This window comes from Sipha flava, unplaced genomic scaffold, assembly GCF_003268045.1.
Source record: "Sipha flava isolate LNK unplaced genomic scaffold, YSA_version1 0_pilon_pilon, whole genome shotgun sequence".
Taxonomy (NCBI): Eukaryota; Metazoa; Arthropoda; class Insecta; order Hemiptera; family Aphididae; genus Sipha; species Sipha flava.
In genome coordinates, this window is record NW_020271713.1 from 7,451,346 (window position 1) to 7,467,775 (window position 16,430).

The 16,430-nt window shown below is 26.8% G+C and overlaps 1 protein-coding gene across 2 annotated transcripts in view; it reads right to left on the reverse strand.

The window, feature by feature from the left end:
• Window positions 1–16,430, reverse strand: part of LOC112680016 (sex peptide receptor) — a 241,958-nt gene that overhangs the window by 186,825 nt on the left and 38,703 nt on the right. The gene's annotated exons all lie outside the window — the stretch shown is intronic.

The window sequence follows — 16,430 nt, forward strand, 5'->3', positions numbered from 1 at the left end:
TTTAAAAAATGTCAAATAATTTGGAGATAAATCTTCGCCGAGTTCAATTGATTCACTTTCTCCATTTAAAATGTTTGATATTTTACTTAGTGTATCGAAGCCTTCGTTTTTTGATAGAATTTTTTTAAATTTTTCATAAACAGATTTACCCTTTTGTCCGTTACATTTTTGAAGAGATATTTTTGTGTTTTCAATCAAAGTGAAAGCATCATTCAAAGGAACTCCCGATTTTTCTATACATTTAATTTTTTCGGGTAAAAATCCAAAATTAGATTTTATATATATTAAATTCACATCCAATGATTTGTCCGCTAAAAAATCTTGGGCCATTTGTATTGAAATTGCATCATCTGGGTTTAACTGCTTGACAATACTACGAATTTGTTCTAAGTTTTCACAAAGTATATAGCAGCGTTTAGCCATGTCCCCCAACGAGTGATGACCGGTTCTGGCGGTAGAGGCAGACCAGGTGCTTCATTTTTAAAAAAAGCAACGCGATAAGATTTTAAAAAAATTTTCTTAACATTTGATATAAGTTTGTCCACATTCGGGAAACATTTCCTTACTTCTTCAGCTGTAAGATGTAATCCATGAGCTAAGCAAGTAATATGGAGTATTTTAGAGTAAAATGCCTTGATTGCACCGGCTGCTTTTACCATATACGGCGCAGCATCACTCAAAAATAACAGTACAGAATCATGTTGTATACCTTCAGGCCACAATAAATTTAGAGATTTTTCAAATAGCTTTGAAATAGTGGATTAATTTGCCTTATTCAAAACTTCAGAATTTAATAACATCGTTGTACCTGGACCATCAGATTCTAATGTTCCGATGATGACATTGGCGACATATCTGTCAATTAATATCTGTAGTTTCGTCTATTGACAACCACACCTTTTTTCCTTCGACTTTATTACGAATTTTATTCATTGTTTCAATATAACAATCATTTAAATAATTTTTACGAATTGTTGATTCATCGGGTATTTTTTTGAGAGTATATTTTTCCAAAAATGATTTGAAATGTGTATCGTTAAGTTTTTTTAGCGGAATATTTGCCGAAACCAGTGCTTTGCATAAATCTACACAAAATGGATTTTTATTCAATACAGTATTAATGAGTAAACTTTGAACATTTTGTTTTTTAGTCTGGCTCAAACTTACAGATTTTAAATGCTTTTCAGTTTTAATATGTTGTGTAATTGAATATCGTTTACCGTGGCCAACTTTTACTTCACATAATTTGCACAGTATTACTTGACCATCGGTTGAAAAAATATTCTCGCCAAATTCACGCACATAACTACGAAGACAACTCGATAAAGACGATTTTTCTTTCGGCATCTTGAAAAAATATAATACACAAAAACTCGCACTACGACAGACACGAACACACGGTTGATACTAAATATTTTTACAGAATGAAATAATATTATTGGTCTGATACCGAAACTGATATTTTCTGAGTATTCGTATATATTATTTGATTATTTCACCGATAAAGATAATTAATCTAAGAGCCGAGACTCTACATACAATAAAATGAAATATGACACACCAGACCGATTAACGGGATTTCCCATAAAATCTGAGAGCGATAAGATTTTCTTCGTAAAAGATATTTATTTATATATTTTTTTGTAACAGTTATTAGTTTATTACTTTAAAAATGTTTAAAAATCAAACTAACACTAAAATATGCACTCTAAGATGAAATATGCAATTAAAATTGTTAAATAAGCTCTTAAAAATTAAAAACGACAAAATATGCAAAATATGCACTAAAAAAATGTCATTGTTTAAATCGTTATGCCAAGAAACAAATTTCGTGCTCACTTGGTACAATAAACCAAAAATACATATGCCATTGCATACAAATCCGTGTTCTAATTATTATTATTGAAAAATATTATACGTGTATAATTAATTTAAATTATAATTATTTTTCTATACAAAAATGATTATTTAAAAAAAACGGCGAAAATTGTTCTACTTATTGCAGCATGAAAATATACAATATATTCAAAATTTCATACCACTTTAATCGTCGATAGTCTTTACGTTGTTTATTAGATTTATCTTTCAAAATGTTCACTTCACTTATTAAAAGTTTATATTTTTCAGCCGATAGAAAAAAAGAATTACCATGTCTCTTTTTAGATACTAAATTATTAAATTTATTATAAAATACTTCACGTAAGTTTTCCATTAAAAAAAAAAAAAAATGTTTTGGTTACTGTGCAAATCATTATAGTACGATAACACTATAACTATGTTGAATGACAATATCGTACTAAATGTGAACGAAGCAGTATATGGCATGGTGGTTATCCAGATATAATAAGTCACAGGGTAAGACAATAAATCATTTTATCGAAATTATCAACTTGTACAATACTTTATATATTAGTTAATACGAGTAGGTAGGTACAAGAATATTAACTGTCAGCACTCATAAATTGCGGACATTTACAGTAACATATATATATATATATATATATATGTATATAGACAATGTTTCTGATGATTTATTGAATGAAAAAAAAACCTGGCCAGAAAAAAGTAAAACACATTATCAAGTGTGTATCCATTTTTGGCTCCAATAATAAAATACCAATTTTCAGTTTTTTCATCAGTAAACATTTATTTATTATTTCTAGCAGTCATACATTTTTCTTATACAATACTTTCCCAAATAATAATAAAACTCCAACAATAAAGGAAAAGTTCGACTATAAATTTGAATAAGACATATTTTAATATTACGCGTTTACGTATTTAAAGATTAGACGAGCAAATATTTATTAAGAAACATTTAGTATTAATTTACTAAACATTTTTGGTACAGATGAAATTACAATTTATTTAGAATTATAAAAAAATAGTATATATTAGATTCTTGAAAGGACGATGAATCAAAATACAAATTGCATAAATATCTCTCTTATATACGAGTTCGATAATTTTGAATGAAATCTGTTGTTCTCACACGATTAATATCAAAAATTATTCTTTTATATAATATCTTTGCTACAAATAAATTATTTTTAATTGATGATTGAATTGAGTTCATAAAAAAGACAAACAATTTTATTTGTCTTCCTGTAAAAGTGTAATTTGCGGTTTGAAGAAACATTCTAAACTTTACAATACGTATTATAAACATTATCAGTTTTATGAATTATGTACCTACTCATATAATAATAATACGATTGATTACAATCAAAATAATATTTGGTATATTTAATGATATGAAATGTAAAATGTTTAATTAAATTATAGATAATAATAATGTCATAATGATAAATTCAAAGAATAATAAAAAATAAATAATAGTTTTTAAACTTCTATTCACAATCATTGCTTATATCAAGTTGAAAATACACAAAATAATAAATAATAACTAATAATCATAGTTAATAAATTTATAAATTTAATAATATATATTTATTAATTATTTTTTATTATATATTTTAAGCCTATGCCAGTAAAATTAAACTATTATGAAGGATTTTTGAATTCATTGAATAATAATTCCTTTTTAAAATATACTGTAGGTGTCTTCAGGCACATATTTTTATGTTTGAGACAATACAAAAGTGGGCATATGAGCTCGGTAAATAAAACTTGAAGTATATATGAAATTTCGTCTAAAAAGTGGCATATAATACATGGATGTATTTGGAAAAAGAAAAAATTATGATGGTTTATTTATAGTTGACTATTATTTAAAATTTAATATTACATATTCACAATAATAAATTACATTATTATTAGGAAATTCTAAGATATTTGTTTATTTCTCTAAGTGACTTATATGGGAACTAAATCGAACTTTAAAATAACGGGTTTGTCATACTTCTTTTTTGTCGTTTTAAGTATTATATTCGATGTTTTCTAAAAACATATTTACTGCTTTTAAAAAAATTGACAAATATCCACTATACGCCCAACACGATACCAACTAGATACATTTCATGATCAAAAAGTTGTTTTGCAAAAGTTTTGTAGCTCTCATACAATCAAAAGAGAGAAGTTCAGTTTTGATATATAATATTAGAAAATAATATACACCATTATAATTTAATTATAAGTCCAATAAAATCCTCACTTCGTGATAAAACTAAAATATAACGATTGTAAGAATTTGGTCAGTGAAATTTATTCGTACACCATGGTGAAACATTTATTATTTGATTCATTTAAATACAATATGGGGATGGATCAAATTCAAGTAATATATATGTATATATATTAATATTGGTTTTCGGTTTGCATTATACATTTAACACACCGAGTAAATGCTCAATCTAGTTCAAACCATTATCATATACAAAATAATTATGAAAATTTTATGATCTAAGTGATTAAATATCTGTCATTAAATAATAACCTTATGTATGGTAAGATTTAATCAAATTGTAAATCTTGGTTATATCAACCCGTTTAACTGTTCCGAAGATACTTTTGTCTACCCATCTTTGAAATATTTTAACATACCTATTTATTTGGATAATCATTCACATTAGTAAAATATTAAAAAGTATTTCACCACATAGATAGCTAAAATTAAAGTTATGTATTTTAGCTAAAAATATCTTCCAATACACTTATTATTTATGAGTTCTATTAGATTTTTGGTTCGACGATTGACCAAATATTCATATTAAGACTAATCTTACAAAAGATGAGGGAATTTAATAAAGAAGTTTACATGATATTTATTGATTTTAAAAAGGCATATGACTGCATTCATCGTGAATCTTTAATGTCTATACTAGAGCAATATGGTCTCCCACTAAAATTAGTCAATCTCATAAAGGCAAGTGCCATTAATACGGAAATAAAAGTACAGGTAGGAAACTCCTTATCAACAGCAGCCCAAGTAAGAACAGGATTAAGACAAGGAGATGCATTATCGCCCATTTTATTTAACTTAGCACTGGAAAAAGTAGTTAAAAGCACTAGCTTTGAACAAAGTGGTGTATAAATAGGTAAAACAAAGTTAGGTCTTCTGGCATACGCGGATGATTTAGTGCTGTTAGCAGAAAATAGAGAAGAGCTCATTGAACAAACTCAATAATTAATTGAGACAGCAAAAAGAGTTGGGTTAGAAATAAACGTGGAGAAAACAAAGTACATGATAGCTCAGAGGGCGTTTTGGCCGGAAGATGTACACACTCGTCTAGAAGTAGGGACATATAAATTTAACAGAGTACAAAAGTTCAACTACCTAGGTACACTTTTAACTCAGAATAATGAAATACAAGAGAAGATAAAAGCAAGAATACATGCAGGCAATAGATGCTATTTTGGATTGAACAAGCTGTTTAAATCCAGAATGTTGTCTAAGAGCCTAAAGGTACAACTGTATAGAACACTTATTCGACTAGTGGTGATGTATGGATGCGAACTTTGATGCTTCATAAGATACAGAATAATACAGAAATACATACAGAATAATCTCTTAGTATTTGAACGAAAAGTTTTGATGTCGATTTTTGGCCCTTACATAGATAGGAATACATGAGAGTGGAGAATCAGACATAATGTGGAGATCAAGGAGCTATATCAGAAACCAAATATAGTCAACGATATAAGAAAATAGCAAATCTTTTGGGCTGGCCACGCATGGCGAAAAGAATGAGCCCTTATACACAAGGTACTATGTGGCTCTTCAGAAAGGGTAAGACCACTTGGTAGACCAAGGCTGAAGTGGGAAGATCCGGTGTCAAAAGATGTGGAGCTGGTTGGACCGGAGGGTAATTGGCTAGCCCTAGCGGAGGATAAAAAGAGATGACATGATATATGTTTATCAGTTTGGTTTTAAAGGCCGTCAACTACGAAAAAGAAGAAGAAGAAGAAGAATTAGGTTTTTGGTGAGTTAAAATATTACAAACAAATATGATAAGAAATTAAAAAGATAAAAAAAGATAATAAGCACACATAATTGTACAAAAAATTAGTTTCTTGATAGGATTAAAAACTAAAATGCATCAAAAAAAAATTACATTTCAAATATTATTATAATTTCTTGATTTATAATCTCTTAACTTATATATCTTTACCAGGGGCGCAATTTCAATGGAAAAACTGGGGGTGATGAAGTCCTATATTTTTCATGTTCCTTAATGGTTACAGATACCCACAAACCATACAATTAAATAGTTACTAAAATATTTAGTAAATATATGAATATTTCTAAATTTAAATTGTTAACTTTAATGTTATATTTTTATTTCACGTATAACAAATTACCTGTCTGTAAACAAAAATGTTCACATGATCACTTTTAGATTCTAACTGAAGCAAAGGATATTATGGTTTTATAATGATGTTTGTATTTTATTTGTTTAACACTTTTTCGGTTAGAAATACTGGTCCAAAAGTTTTTTCTAGAACGTTTTTTTAAATTTTAAATTGGCATGCGGTGATACTTTAGATAGGTCATTTTTTTAAATCATAATAGTTTTTCTAGACGTGAGGAAAAAAACTGTCCTAAAATGGTAAAAATACGCTGTGAATAAGACTTTCACATTTCAAAAGTAATGTAGCTAGAAACTTAAAACTTTTACCCTATAGCAAAGATATTTTTTTTTTCGTATTGCGAAATATTTTTATAATGTATAAAAATTTATATATTTATTCAAAAAAACTCAAAAACTATTATGTTTTTCTATACATTTTGAATAATGAGTATTTTAATGTAAATTAACATAAACACATTTGGGGGTGCTAATTTCGAAAATGGGAGTACTAAGCACACCCAAGCCCCCAAATTGTGCCTATGATCTTTACTATAATTATACTTAGTTCTTAAATATTTACTGGCGATTAATTATTTATACGTAGTGTAAATCATTAATTTTATATATTTTATTATATTTTATACCAAAATTATAACGAATAATGTATACGTTTTAATGTTTACTATTAATATTTTTAAATTCTAAAAAATATTTTTAAAAAAAATAAATAAGCATATACATAACGAGTATTTTAAAAAATCGCCTTTTCAATCCGAATGAATACTTAATTTCTTTGATCCACGAGGTCAGCCGTGTATTAATTAAAAGCGAAAAAATTTAACACGAAACAGTGCTGTAATGGTGTACAACTTCCTTTTTAAATCATTTTCAAGGTCGACACATTTTATCATGTAAAATGGTGATTATGATAGCCACAAGTTAAAAAAAAAAAAAAATAAAATAAAATGTTGTCGTTCAATGGCCACACAAATTTTTGCAATAGTACCCGGTGTAATGTTCCGCACACTTTTGTACTGAAAATAACGTCTTTTAAAACTGCACATTTCCATGTGTACGGTGCATATATACTACGCTTTTTCTATATATAACTATCTTGAATTCAATTAATTTAAAATGCTTTCGCTCGCTTAATACTATTTTTTTTTTTTTTTTTTTGTATTATATCGTTTATCTTGGGTAAACTGTACAAACATATTATACCATTATACCTAATTACGATTGACGGCTACAACAATGTATTTATTTACCAAACTTGAGTTGGCTGTTGGTAGAAAAACTATATTAACAACTGTCGTGTTTTCAATACGCTATGCTACATATATTTTACTTGAATATTTAAAAAAAAAATCGGTACAACGAAAAGATAAAACAGTCACAATGACCAATTGTTTTGAATAATGTTTATTGATAATACGAAAAATGTCGTGACCGACAATGATCGAGAAATTAAATCCTGGTCCGAATAAATCCAGTCAAGTTTTTAAACAGATACATCCAATCACAGTTGTGTAAAAACCAACTAACCTTTGGTCAAATAAATTTTATTCCAATCGATAATAATTGGAAAAATTTAGTTATTAATGTATGAGTGGAAACGTAGGATCGACCCTATGCAAAAGTCCGATAAAAATAAAAAAATATGTTCAGAATGCATTTCGAACCACACGTAAATTCGTTTACATTTTCTCATATTGCAACTTTGAAAATTAAAGTTTAACTATCAGACCTTAATAAACTAATCTTACCATATCTTAATAAACATGGTTCATGAACTGAACGGATAAAAAACTCTACCACGCGCACATTTTTTTTTGTATACTATTATTAACAATTAAGTAAAACAAAAATTAAAAATTAAAATAATAGATAAAAAATATTGTTATTATTTTCGTTCTTATAAACAAAAGCCATTCGTCACCGTTTTATAATGCAAAGAAAATAAAAAAGTATGTAACACTGTACATCGTATTGTCGATTTCAAAATAATCAAAACAAATAATAGAGTTTTTTCCGTAGTGTTTTCAGTATATGTAGGCCCGTATTTAGGGGAGAACGGGTAAACACATGCCTGGGGCGTCAAGTATCAGGGGTAGCAAAATATTTTAACAAAATTAATTTTAAAAATGATGTACCTAATGAAAAAAAAAAAAATAAAACAATAAAAAAAAAGTATGTTTTATTATGTTATAATTTGTAAAGTAAAGAAAAAGATGTATTTTTATTATATTATAATTTCTTGATTGAAAAAAAAAAGGAAATTGTGTGTTTTATTATGTTATAATTTGTTTAATTTGTTAATTAAAAAAAGTGTTAAACGATTTTCATTTATAAGTTATATTTTAATATTAAAGGATCTCGATTATGGACGAAATTATAAGTGATATATTATTATTATTTATTTATTTATTTTTTTTTTGGGGGGGGAGCATAATTGATATGCCCGGGGGCGCCAATTTTTAAATACGGGCCTATGTATATGCCTACTGTTATTATTGGTTGGTAGGACAAACGTATACTTATAGTGATATTAATACTATATTATCAAGAAATGATAAAAATCATATTTTTATTTAACGGATCTAACCTACCAGTTTATGTTGATCGATCATCGATTACCCACGTATACCGGTTGATTGCATTCCTTGCTACCTGCGTTCCACAGTCCAAGGTTAATTGATACTGAATGCAACGTTAAAAGTTACAAGTTACAAGTTGTTGCCTTACAACAAGTTCGATGCGTGGAATGGTCCAGATATCGAATCGCCAAAACAGGCTATGCCAAACACGATGAACCAAAATGGCATTTATCCGCTACGTCAGTTTTTCCCAAGTTCGAATGACGAAAAAAAAAACTTTTAACTTCTCAAATCATTACAGTGCTCCATTAGCAAGCGAAATCTCAGATGAGAATTTTAGTATTTCCACCCATTAATAACACCAAATTCTATAAGAATCAGTATCGAATTAAGAACATTCCACTCTCAACCTATTCACGTAGAGAAGAACTGATTTATATACATTTAAAACTAAACTAATACGAGTACAACACATGGATTGTTTTAACTAATAGTATCACCAAAAGTCAATACGGTAATTTCTGATTATTTAGCTGTACAATCATAAAATATAACCTGAAGTGTACAGCTTCCGAGTTTCGTAAATTTGGCCCGCGCAACTTGCGTCTTTTCAGAGAAATGGTTGAAAATCTGGTGAAAAATACAACACTCAATTCCAATATTTCGTAATGCTCTGAGTTGGACCATTCAGTTAAACATGTCGAAACCGTCAAAAAGAACAATCTGTCATTGCAATTGTATTTTTGTGGCCCTCAGTGTAAAAAATATTAATATACACAAATATGTTCGTTATATATAATATATACCCTACTGCACTCTGCCATCTTGACAGGAAAACTGTACAAGATAGAACGTGGACTGCCGCAACAATGCCACAACTGTCAATCACAGCGGTTATACGAAGTCATGTTGCTCTTACACAAAACCCGTAATGCTGAACGTGGCGAAAAAACACTTCTCCTGCCAGAACCTCTGGATGGAGTCTTTTTGCAGGAACTCGCGCAACAACCTACAGATGAATCAATACAAAATATGAACCACATCATTCGAAAAACTGAAAACTTCCCAACGTCCTTTTCAATACTTGATTGACCTCACGCAGTCTGAGAGCCTCAGCAGTATCAATCGCAGACGGACATATGCCGATTTCGTGGCAATTGACTAACATGGATATAACGTCGGATAACATTTCATACTTATCAACAAACTCGAATACATTATCAACCCATTTGTTAAATAATTAACCACCGTTTTAAGTAAATGTTTACATTGAATCATTCCTATTCCATAATTATTGCATAACCATTTATTTAATATAATATATTATAAATAAAGAAAATGTGAAGGAGAAGAAGAATATGAATATTATGTAAGTACTATAAGTGTATAATATGTAATTGCATAATGTTGAACTATAACAATCAATCCGGTCGTTATTTTTTTTTCTTTTAATAATTTTACTATGATAATCATCATTATAAACTATAAATCGCTACCATCTTGCCATTATTTTCAATTGTATACTTAATTATTATCTGTATTACCTTGACTGTCGAACCCGAATGTTTTTAGGAATAAAGGCATATTTAACACTCATTAAATATATATATATGGAGCATATTGTGAATAATATTAAAGTAATGATTTTTTTTTAATTTTATTTAATTAATTTATAAAAAAAAAAAAAATATAGGTAGTGTGTTTTCAAAATATAAAATTATATGGTAAGTTTAGACTGGTAAATAACGAAATAATAATAGTTAAATAATTTAACATTTTATTAATATTTAAATAATTTTGTAATAAATACAAATAATAAAACAATTATTATTTTTAAGTAGAAATAAATTTAAAAAAGATGCAATTTTATGATATTACTTAAAAATAAAACTACTTAAAATGAAGTTTAATTATTAACCTTATTGATGTTTGAAAAATTATTATGAATTCGAACTGCCAACTTATATACTCGTAAGTCACTTAAGTGAGTTATGGAATGTAATTTACTTGCCAAACTTAATTCTAAATAAATTAATAAAAAAACGCGTTCGTGCGAACATAATAATAGTTTGTAATTACAAGTAGGTACAATTTACATTTCACCTTATTAAAGGATATTAAGCTAATTTCTCATTGCCAACTTAAATGAATCCATATAAAAGGTAATGTCTTTTCCACCACATTAGTATAAATTCAAAACATTAACGATTTCACTATTTTGTTGCAAGGGTATCACATAAAGAACATCCTCATTATTACATTATCCAAATTATTAAATTTTATAGTATTAAATAAATATCAGATTAGTATGAAATTTAATCAAGCAAAAACTATGTCATATTAATTTGATTACTCCACGTTTAAAATAATAGTAAATAATGAGTAGCTCGTTCCATATGGATTGCGACTTAAAATATCCATTTTGTATAAACATTTCCTTATTAATAATTATGGTAAGTATAACATTTTCATTATTTTTCTTTTGAATAGCTGGTTTCTTTTTATATTTTTATTAAACTAATATTATTATTATTTTTTTTTTCCTCAGTCTGGTTTAATAAGAAATAATATCTTATGAATCATTTGGTGCGTATCATGCGTATATGATATGCTTTTATATGTAATTAAATATAAAAATTATGCTGAAATAATATTAAATAAAAAACTTATGAAATTAAATGAGTTGACTTAAATATTATTATAAATGTCCTATTGAATGTAAAATAAAAAAGGATAAATGTCTTTCTTAATTAAAATATTATAGTTAGAAAATAAGTATTGTATTATTGTTATGAATTCTAAATGAACAAATAAAATTATATTTCATAATATATACAAGTTTCAGCACTAGATAAAAAGGTAAATCTGCATTAAAATAATAAGATAAAAGCACTAGAGTTTATCTAGTTTAGTTAAGCTCTAGAGAAATACGAAGTCTGATTTACAAATTTTATTTTCATAAAAAAATTATGATGAGCCAATTTTCATCTAAATAAATATAAGATGAATCACATTTTGATCAAATTTTACGTCATTATAAACACGATAGTTTAAAGAAAAATATTAATAATTTTTGATTTTATAATTTTTATATTGAATAATTGATGTCAGAAGTATTGAAGAATATAACTATCAGTAAATAATAAAAGTTTGCAAAAGTTTGAAATTTTAGGGAATCCAATTTGAAGTGCATAACATTTGCGATGATACATCATAGACTGATAAACATATCCTGAACGTATAAAGTGAACGAAAATATGAATGTTGTTCACTGACCAAAATATCACCTGATACAGTGATGCGTATTGTTGCGTGTTATTGTGTTATTCGCATTTCGCCCTCGACGGAAAACAAATTTTTGTTTCAAATAAACATGGTTTATTTATTTTATTTTTTTTTGTTACCATATAAATCGTTTTTTCGTTTTTTCTCTTGCCGGATGTATATTATTATTGTCTTTCGTTTTTTGTGTGTACTCCTTATGAAACATTTTACTATGTATGGATAATATATCAAAAGTATAATAATATACGTGCTGCACGGAGCCAGAGATATTACTACTTTATCTTTTTCCGACGCGGAACTGAGGAAAAATAATATTATAATTATAATATTTAATGAGATACGTTACAGAAAAATATAATACAATAAAGGTTTGCGTGTACAATATGAAGCGTAATTTTTTCACACCATCCATGAAAAACGTACGCATCCATCATGATGACAAATCTCGTGATCAATGTCAAACAATAACGAGTTTATCTTGTTGTGTCGCATCAATTATTACGGAACAAATGTTTGCACCTAAACTATTACCTTGTATCATCTTGACCGACCGTCAGCAAACTATCCATGTATAGTATACGAATATATTTGCATGCGCGTTTATCCGCGAAAGTAATAATATCGTTATCGAATTATTTTAATTTAATACGGGATTTATCCGTCTTTATCCAATCGCACTGCCGTTTGTTTTTTATCCTTGCCGTGAAGTGCGATCGTCATGTGGGAACGAGAGGAGAGGTCTGTTTGACTGTGGCATTGGATGTTTATAAATATATAGATATTTTACAGGACGCATAGTTAATAAAACAATAACAATTCGTATCATTGTCAAATTTCAAATCTTTGCAGACACGGTTAGAACCAACACGGTAACTATGGCAACGATATTATGATTAATCGAAACGCAAAAACAAACCAAACGCGATGATCATTCTGTGATTTCTATACGAGTTCAAAAGGGGTTTTTTGTCCTTTCCGCAAAACGTAAGGAAAATCGAGTTACGCGTGGCGTATTGTGAGGTTAAACCAAAACAATGATTGACCGACGATAATATTATTATACAAGAGATAATACGGATTGTTTGGTAGTGAAGATTTTATATGGTTTTTCCAATAATATGAACTGTTATTATAATACCATATTTACTGTTGTTTATTCTTACTAGTAACGCATCGTCTTGTTATAAAACCGTCTCCCATAAAAGTATACAATAATATGTCCGCTACCGACGGACCAATAAATATAGTAACTTAACTTGTTCGAATATTTACCTATCTGATTTTTGAGAAAAAAAACAATTTTCTTTATTCGTTCAAAAAATATCATTAACAAAAAGTGTTAGTTAAACAATTACTTTACTTTGCATTGTTTTCAATGTTTTTAATTCGTTTACTATCAAAAATATATAAAAAAAATAGTTAAATAGTTAAATAGAGTTTTTTTTGTTCAAAATCAAATCTATTATTGAAATTAAATTTCGGTGAGAGATACAGCCTGCAAAACACCAAAAATGCACGAAACTAAACAACTAAACACAAATAAAAAATGTTGACATAAGGCTTACATATATCATATGCTAGTTAAAAATAAATATTTTCAATAGCTAAACATTTTAACCTTACGATAAAATCATGGTTATACACTAATAGTGAATACACGTCATGTTTGAAATGTATTACTATATTATTCATATTATTTTTAAAATTATGTGTGATCCTAAAATATTTGAAATAAATCATATATTACACGAAGACAATTTTTTTTAGTGCATTAAATTATTAATACATAAAAAAATGATATATTTAGATTAATAAAAAATCGTTATTTTCATTTGTCGTGAATCCGTGAAGTGATAACAAATTAAAAATAATTCAGTTATATTGTAATTACTAACGTACATACAATGTACTTATATTTCAAATATAAATATTTAATCAAGTTGTATTAATTGCCATTTCAGAATATTCAAAGTTTATATTATGTTATAAGTGTTCTAACTCAAATTTTGTAGAAAAACAATATAAAATTAAATAAAAACAATGAAACTTGTATACTTTATGTACGGCATCAAATGAAAAAAAAAAACTTACATACCATAATATTTAAATATTTAATATTTTATTTATGAAAATTAAAAAAAATTCTTGTTGCTTTTAATTATATTGTAATTGGTTTCAAATAATATTTCAGAAATTTTAAATAAATTACATAAATTCAGTCAGTGGCGACATTTCAGTTTTTTTTTAAGGGTGTGCAAGTAATTAAAGAGGCCAATTTTTTTCCCATCATTAACTTTAGCACTTATACGAGTATATCTATCACAGTAAGATGAACAAAATACAATAATCAAATCGACTAAAAATGTAACATCATATTATAGAAAATATAATATATTTTTAATTTTATTGCAATTAATTACATATTTTGTAATTCATTTTAAAATTAAGTATTTATTGAATAATGTGCATAATAATAAACAAATATATGAGTAGATATATGAAAAGGTTTAATGATTTTCTACTAATTTAGTAAGTTTATTTATATGGTACTTATACATTCTTGTATGTGAAGTATTTTTAACTTTCAAATAAATTTTGAATATTATCAATAAACTGGAACTAATATTCAATTCGCGAATAAATTTATTCTTTATTTTGTATTTCTTAGAACGAAAAACGAAAAAGACTGAAAACAATAATTACAAATAAAAAATACGAACTTGAAATTTTTTTAAAATTATGATAAATGTTAGAAAAATTACAGTAGACATTATATTTTTTAATTTAAAAATGTGTATGTTTTGTAGAAAATGAGTCCCGCTGAAGCGAAATTTTTGTGCTTCATTATGGATAATGTTGTTGTAATCTAATCATTGCCAAACACTATAACAAAAATTAAACAGTACACCTGCAATACATACATCAATCCTTAAGAAATAATGTTTTTTTTTTTACTGTCACTAAAAATTGCATAATATTTTTTAACCATTTTATATTAAATTACTCGAACCTTAAATTTAATGATTTAACAGTGAAAAAAATAAAACATTAAAATGTGTTTGATCAAAGTATAATAATTATATTTTGATCAAACACATTTTAATGAGAATTAAACGAAGAATTAAATTAAATTAATTAAAATTAATTTAACGAGAATTATTCTCATAATCAAATGCGCACGCACTTCATAATATCTGCGTTGATACGCTTCTATCTGACATTTATGTATTTATTTTTTCAACATTTAATATATTATATAGAAAAAATGTTTATCCATTTAATAGGTTTTGAAATCTCTATATAATTAAAAAAAATCTGGCTTCATGTGGAGACCGAGTGTTTATCCTTTTGTCGCATATCGTTCTACGAACGAAAAATATAAAACGAGTTTAATGATAACCTAAGGGCACATCCGAGCGGTAGCCATATTCTACAGAAAGTCATGAATGTTTTTTTTTTTTAATAAACATTTCTTAATTATCTTTAAGCTCTATCCTATTGAAATATGGTTGGCAAGTTGACTTTCATTCTTCATAAACGTTTTTAACTCGTCAAATTTATATTCATATTTATTTGATATCTGATATTATACACAGAAGTACTCTATGTAATATAATATTTTTAATGAAATTTATATAACATACACTAAACCACTTGTATAATATATATGTACGAAATAGTGCAGCCTTAAATGGACAATATTAAATTATATATTATACTTTTATTTTTCATTATCTTACATTCTTCGGCGTACCACTCGTCCTTTTTGTTGTTTTAAATATTGACATTTGAACAGATACAAAACTTTTGTAAACGTTCATCGTATACACTGTATACTATACAGTAATCGAGTAATATATATAAACCCTTATTTCCCTTAGTCACGACATAACTTGAGAACGGCTTAACCGATTTGATTTTTTTTTTCTTTTTTACTCAAAATTGTCTGGATAAAATTTTAATGGAATAAAATTTTTAGAAAGTTTACTGAATAAATCGAGTATTTGTTACAGTTAATATAATATATGATGTATTCGACGGTTTATGTTTGATAGATTCCTAAATTATTTAACAAATTTTGATGAAATTTGATACTGAGATAAATTATTTCTTGGAGAAGAATCGCGAATAAAAGAAAAAAGGAAGCATTAGTATATCTGATAAGGTGTTTATATTTTTAATAATAATTTCGACATTTTTTAAGCATCTTACTTAAGTATAGTTATAAGCATTAGAATCATAATTTATTGATATTATAGATGCGATAACCTATAAAAAACAAAAAAATGTAAAACTA